The sequence below is a fragment of the Gekko japonicus genome, unplaced genomic scaffold (genome assembly GCF_001447785.1).
Source record: "Gekko japonicus isolate JY-2015 unplaced genomic scaffold, Gekko_japonicus_V1.1 scaffold1038, whole genome shotgun sequence".
NCBI classification, from domain to species: Eukaryota; Metazoa; Chordata; class Lepidosauria; order Squamata; family Gekkonidae; genus Gekko; species Gekko japonicus.
Window position 1 is genome coordinate 786431 of NW_015176480.1, and position 6038 is coordinate 792468.

Consider the following 6038-nt stretch of genomic DNA (forward strand, 5'->3'; position numbering starts at 1 on the left):
GGAGCGAGAGGGATCACTAATTTGGCTTGCATCTATTTCAGCCTACCAGGTTTTGCAAGCAGGCGCCATGTCGGAATGGAGTCCAAGCGGTGAATTCACTACTTCCATGTGAATTTGCCACTTGAACTCCACTCTTGTGTGGCACCCACTGTCAAAACCCATTTAAAGGGAATGTTCCCTTTAAACATTCCCTTTAAATAGGTTTTGGAAGATCTTCCCCCCTTCCATTCTGCTGGCATCGGGGAGCTGCTGCCAGCAGAAAGGAGGGAGGGAAGATCTCCTGGGAGGGGAGATCTTTCCTTCCCTTCCATTCTGCTGGCCTCACAGAGGTGCCCCCAGCAGAAAGGAGGGGGGAAGCTCCATGAACTCACAAACCCAAACCAGTTTGCAAAGCAGGGCAGGCTAATTCCAGTTCATGATCCTCATGAATAATGAACTAGGATGAACCTCCATTTTCCTGGTTTATGACCATCCCTAGTCAACACTCCTTTTGCAAGACAGCAGCACCCAGTTCCATGGGTCCTCAAGGTTAAATGCATACAAATAAAAAAGGGAGCGGTGGCGCAGGCAGCTAATGCCTGCTTAAAGTAACAACATCTCGAGCAGTCACTATGGCTGTTCGAGTACCACCGCGGTTGGGGTGAGCTCTCGACCCTTGTCCCAGCTCCTGCCTACCCAGCAGTTTGAAAGCAACATAATTGCAAGTAGATAAATGGGTACCCACCCTTAGTAGGGTGGGGGGCACCCTGCCTGGCGTGGTGGTTGAGACGGCGGAGACAGCGGCGACAGTGGCGGCGGCGAGGCATCGGTTCTGGTGCAGATGGTGTGGGGTGGCGATGCAGCAGTGATGGCGAGCGGGCACGGCTGGAGGAGCGATCCCTGGCGGCCGAAGAGGCGAGGACATCGGAGTGGCTGCCGCCGAGAAGGCCGAGCGCTGGCCCAGTGGAGCCGGAAGGGACGTTGCTGAGGCCAGAAGAAGGCAGAGCTGCGCGCTGCAAGAGAGGCAGTTCCACCGAGCGCCAGGAAGAGCACCCTGCCAGAGACCACCGCCAGAAGACCGCCGACAAAAAAAAAAACCTGAAGGAAAAAACAACACCAATCACCACCACAGGGGTGCTTGGTAGGTTGCCCCACCCCGCATAGAACCTGTGGCCCTAACTAGGAAAAATTGAAATGGTGACTAGCACCGACTTGTAAGCCGCTCAGAGACCCCTGGATAGGGGGTTCGAGCGGGATATAAAGTGGAATGTAAATAAATAAAAAAAATAAAGCAGACCTTTGTAAAAGTGTACAAAGGTTTATTAAATAGATTTTTAGAAAGACAAAATATTACTATGCAGCACAGTTTCCACCACTTAGCAGCAAAAACAAACAAACCCCAAAGCTTTCTATCTAATATGTGTAATACCTGATATTAGATGGCACACCTTAGGATATAGGAGTTCAAGCTAGAGGCCTAAGTGTTTGCTACACAACTGTCCATCAGGATGTAGCATGACATAGCAACAGCATAGTGAAATCATAAAGTTAGTATGGCTTGCCTGTGGCCTAATTATAGTTTTTTGCCATTTGGCAACAGGGAGTCTCACTAGATGGAACTCTTCAGAAGATATTAACATCCACTCCTGGTTCCCCCCTCCCATCCAGTTACACAGCTGAATACAGGTTCTCATGATTGACCAATTACCACATTCTTGAATCTGGCCTTTAAAGAGATAAGGATTATGTCAGCAGGATGGCCCAATTACAGGCACCTGCAAGCTGGAGAAGGCCTGCTAATAATCATATTAACCCTTGAGGGAATCAGGGGGCCTTGCCTCACATACCCGCAGCTTTCTGCTCACTGTAGTTTTTGGTGACGAACAAAAACCAGGTGGTGAAATGGTTGGGAGGCATTTCATCCCCTGCTTTCTGCTGGCCATGGCTTTTTTTGGCCAGCAGAAAGCAGGGGGTGAAATGGCTGGGTTTTTCATTTTAACCCCCTGATTTATGCTCTTCATAAACCACCATGAACTGCATCAAAATTCATGGAAGTTTGTGCCAGCTCTTCAGTTTGTGAACATTGCTTCATGAACCATGAATTGGCCAAAATTCACTATGAACTTTAGTTTGTCAGCCAGTTCATGCCCATCCCTACCCACTATCCAACCTTCCTTTATCTGCCCCATCTTCAGTTTCTATCCTTTTGTCCCTTGGCAGCTGCTACCTGGGAAAATTATGGCCCAGTTGTATGATGCTGGCTGCTGGGCACAGTTGTGTGGTGGGGAATATGCAAAGACCTTTGTAGGCGTCTCACTTTCTTCTGGATCCCCTTCCCACATTATTTCCTCTTTCCAATTCTAGCAACCCCCATATCTTCATCTTTCCCTGATTACTTCACTTCTTCCAACCCACCAAGCAGCATACCTTTTATCTGCCCCTGCATCTTCAGCTATATTTATTATTTACTTCATTTATACCCTTCCATTGTCCAGAAGGGACATTGTACATCATTTTCCTCTTTCCATTTTATCCTCACAACAACTCTATGAGGTAAGTTAGGCTGAGGATGTATAACTGGCCCAAGGTCATCCAGTGAACTTCCACGGCAGAATGGTGATTTGAACTTAGCAGCTTGGACCTGGGTGAGTCATGAAAGTCAGGTAGTATCAAATTTCCTTTGAGCATTGGTGTGCCTAGCCCTGATGACTGTTCCCTCAAAGGCCAAAACAGTCCTGGGAAGGGCCCTGTCCTCCTCTGCCTTTTACTGGCAGAAACCAAGGCTGGAAGGACAGCAATACTGTTGTGGTTGCCTAGCAATGGCCACAGAGGACATGTGTTTCTTAAAGCTACAGGTGCTGCTTCTATAATTTGGACTTAAAAAAGAAGAAGCATTTTCTCTCTCTGAAAACCTAAGGCTTTTATCCAGTTTGTAGAAAGAGCTATCTTTTCTGTCCATAGCTCCAATATCTGGATTTAAGCATCCACAGATTTGGCTGCACTGAGAATTAGCTGTATTTTCTGTGTGTTTTGTGGGGTTGCACACAGTAGTCATGTGACTCTTTTTCTTGATGGTAAGTATGAATCTAGCAGTCCATGAACAACTGAGTGAGTACCATGGAATATAGTAAAGCAACCATGGAATGAAGGCCCCTGCCACACAGCAGGGAAAAGATGGGGCGAGGCGCGGCTTTTAAAAGCCGCGCCAAAAAAGAAACGCCCCGGCGGGATCCCACGGATCTCGGTTGCCGCGCTCCGTTGCTCCCCGGCACAATCAGATGCCTGGGAGGATGACACTCGTCGGAGGGGGAGGCTGCTGTACTGCGCATGCTCGAGCATGCGCAGTATGGCAGGGGGCCGGGGATGCGACGGCGGCAAGACACGCCGCCAATTCCACGGGGAGGATGAAGCGGCTCAACCAGATGAACCACTGAAGGTAGGTGGTTCATCTTTGAGGCGCTTCATTGGGGGAAGGGCCGGGTTGGAGGCGGGAGCACGACGCCAGGCAGATGTTGCCGTGGGATCGCGCCCGTCTGATGCGCCTCCAATCCGGCCCGCTCCCGGCCCAAACTGCCTCGTATGAACGGGGCCACAGTAAAGCAACTGAATTGGTGTACTAATGGTAATACATAATAAAAATAAAATGAGCCAAAATTAACTAAATTAAAAAGTTGTGTTTATCTCCACAGAATTTCACACACTACATAGTCAACCATCCCACTATTCTAGGCACAGGTTCACTGAGTTCTGGTAGGCAATCACATTTGGCTTTGATGATACAAGTGGGACAGGCCTGCTCTATTAACATGGGATGAACAAGGAGGTTCCAGGGCAGCAGGTCAGATGTTAACATGTAGGGTTGGAAACTATCTGACAGTTAAACTATGGAGCCAAGTTTGGTATGGGGAAAATAGTAATACTTTTGCAGGCTACAAGACTGGTATCAACAGTGGGCTAATAGTGAGTGGTTAGACAGTATTTTTCCAGGTTCCCTATAGACTGGTTTTGACTTCCAGCAAGTAAAGGACCCGTTGTTTGGCACACAGACTTGGAATCCTATTTCAGTGGGAGCCTACATTTATTTTAGTTTTTAGTATTTGGTTTCTTTCAGAATGCCACAGATACATAAATCCATTATTTAAAGTTGCCTCTAGGCCTTTCCTCAGGGAAACAACTTCTGGGCAATTTTGTACAGGTGGAAGGCACCAAACTGGAACAGCAAGGGATAGAAGGTCTTTAGATGCAAATAAATAAATAAGTAAAATAAAATAAGGACAACAACACAATTCAGACCTGCTAGATGGCTTACTAAATACCCACCTTGCATTATATTTCCTGTTCGGCCAGTAATGACCATGCCCAACCATCCTGCTTGCTTCAACTCTGGCAATGCTTTGAGGAACATTATGAACGTCAAGAAGTCCTGAGTTTGTAGACTTTTTAAAATAGCAGACTCACTGTTGACTTTGGACAAGCAAATTCTGAATGATCCATTAGTCAGAGCATTGGTACAGATACGTCAAGCATAGAGTGATACATGTATGTACATACAGCTTTAAACATCTACATACTCACATTGAAGAAACTGCATTAGACTGGATGCACATGCACGCAGATGCACAAACATGTTGCTTCTACAGTTATTGCCTTTGATATGGAAAACATCACTGTTTCCCACAGCTGTCATTTTCACTGGTCAGTAGAATTGGGTAATGATGTTTATCCATATTCATAAGATCATTTTCAATTCATTGCTCCTTCAAATATCAGTGGTGAAAAAGAAGCATGGTGGGAAAGAAAGGCTCAGACATGCACTTTCAGAGCAGAAGAGCAGTACATTAGGAATGTGCAGTCAGAAGTGTAGTAATTTAAATCCAAGCTGCAACCATGAACAATTGGTAAATGTAGTAAATGTTTCAAATTCAAACAGAATAATGTCTGACATTTGGGAACGTTTGGAAAGCTTCCAGTGTAATAGCTATTTTGGCACATCATTATCTGGATTCATTTTTCTGGGCATTTGTAGGTGGGAAGGACAGCAAGTGAGGAGAGTGACACAGCAAATATGTGCCTGAAGGTCAGGTCATCCGACTAAACCAGTTATCTGAACTTCCTGTGAAACAAAAGGGATCAAAATGGTGTTTTTGTGCACAGCATTGCCACTTCCCCCCATTATCACACTATTTCACAGGCTTTAGGGGGCTTTTAGTTTGTGAAAACATAGGTTCTGTGATGGCAGCTATTGGGGGGGGGGGCATTCACTGCTAAGCAGGGGTAAATACTTTGCTTGCATATTCTGACAAGGAAAGAAGGCCCCGGCATTGTTCCTCAAAAATAGGCAGCCATACCATACCTGCAGACTGAATGGCAGGGAGACAGAAACAGAGGGTTTTTAAAAAAATAAATGAATAAGGTGCTAACACACTCAGGAAACAAATCAGTGATGACAGAAGGATGAGATCATCTCTCTATGGGAGAGATGTTCATAGGTTCAGCATCAGAGATCTCTCAGACTTCTTGGTTTTATTTAAAAGCATTGCAATCCAGGGATAACTCAATATGCATGAGTAAAGGGTGTGTGTGTGTGTGGGGGGGTTATTATGAAACAAAACTAGCACATGCTGGCTGACCCTGCCCCCTACCACTTTACTATTATCTGCTTTTTGGAGCATAATTTCTTCTAGTCATGCTCCTAGACTGGAAGTCAACAGTGCTGGGAACAAAATGATGAAAGAAATGGAGTACAGAAGACAAAAACATGGAAGAGGGTAAACAGAGGACCCCATGTCCATGTCCTCAATTTTTTAAAAAGGAACAAAGAGCCCCCCACTTTGCATTCCAAGAAAGGGGTGGGAGATTCACATTCCTAGATCACCAATTCCTGCTCTGCAAGTAACAATTTCCATTGCCTGTAGAACAGAGATGCTTATCTTGTCTGCTTGGAGTTTGGAATAGAGGCACTCTATGGTGAGGGATACAATCCCTGAGAATTTCGGCTCAGTTGTATGAAGGGGAAGTGAGATCTGGAAATAAATTTCCAATTGAAACCAATGAAAAAT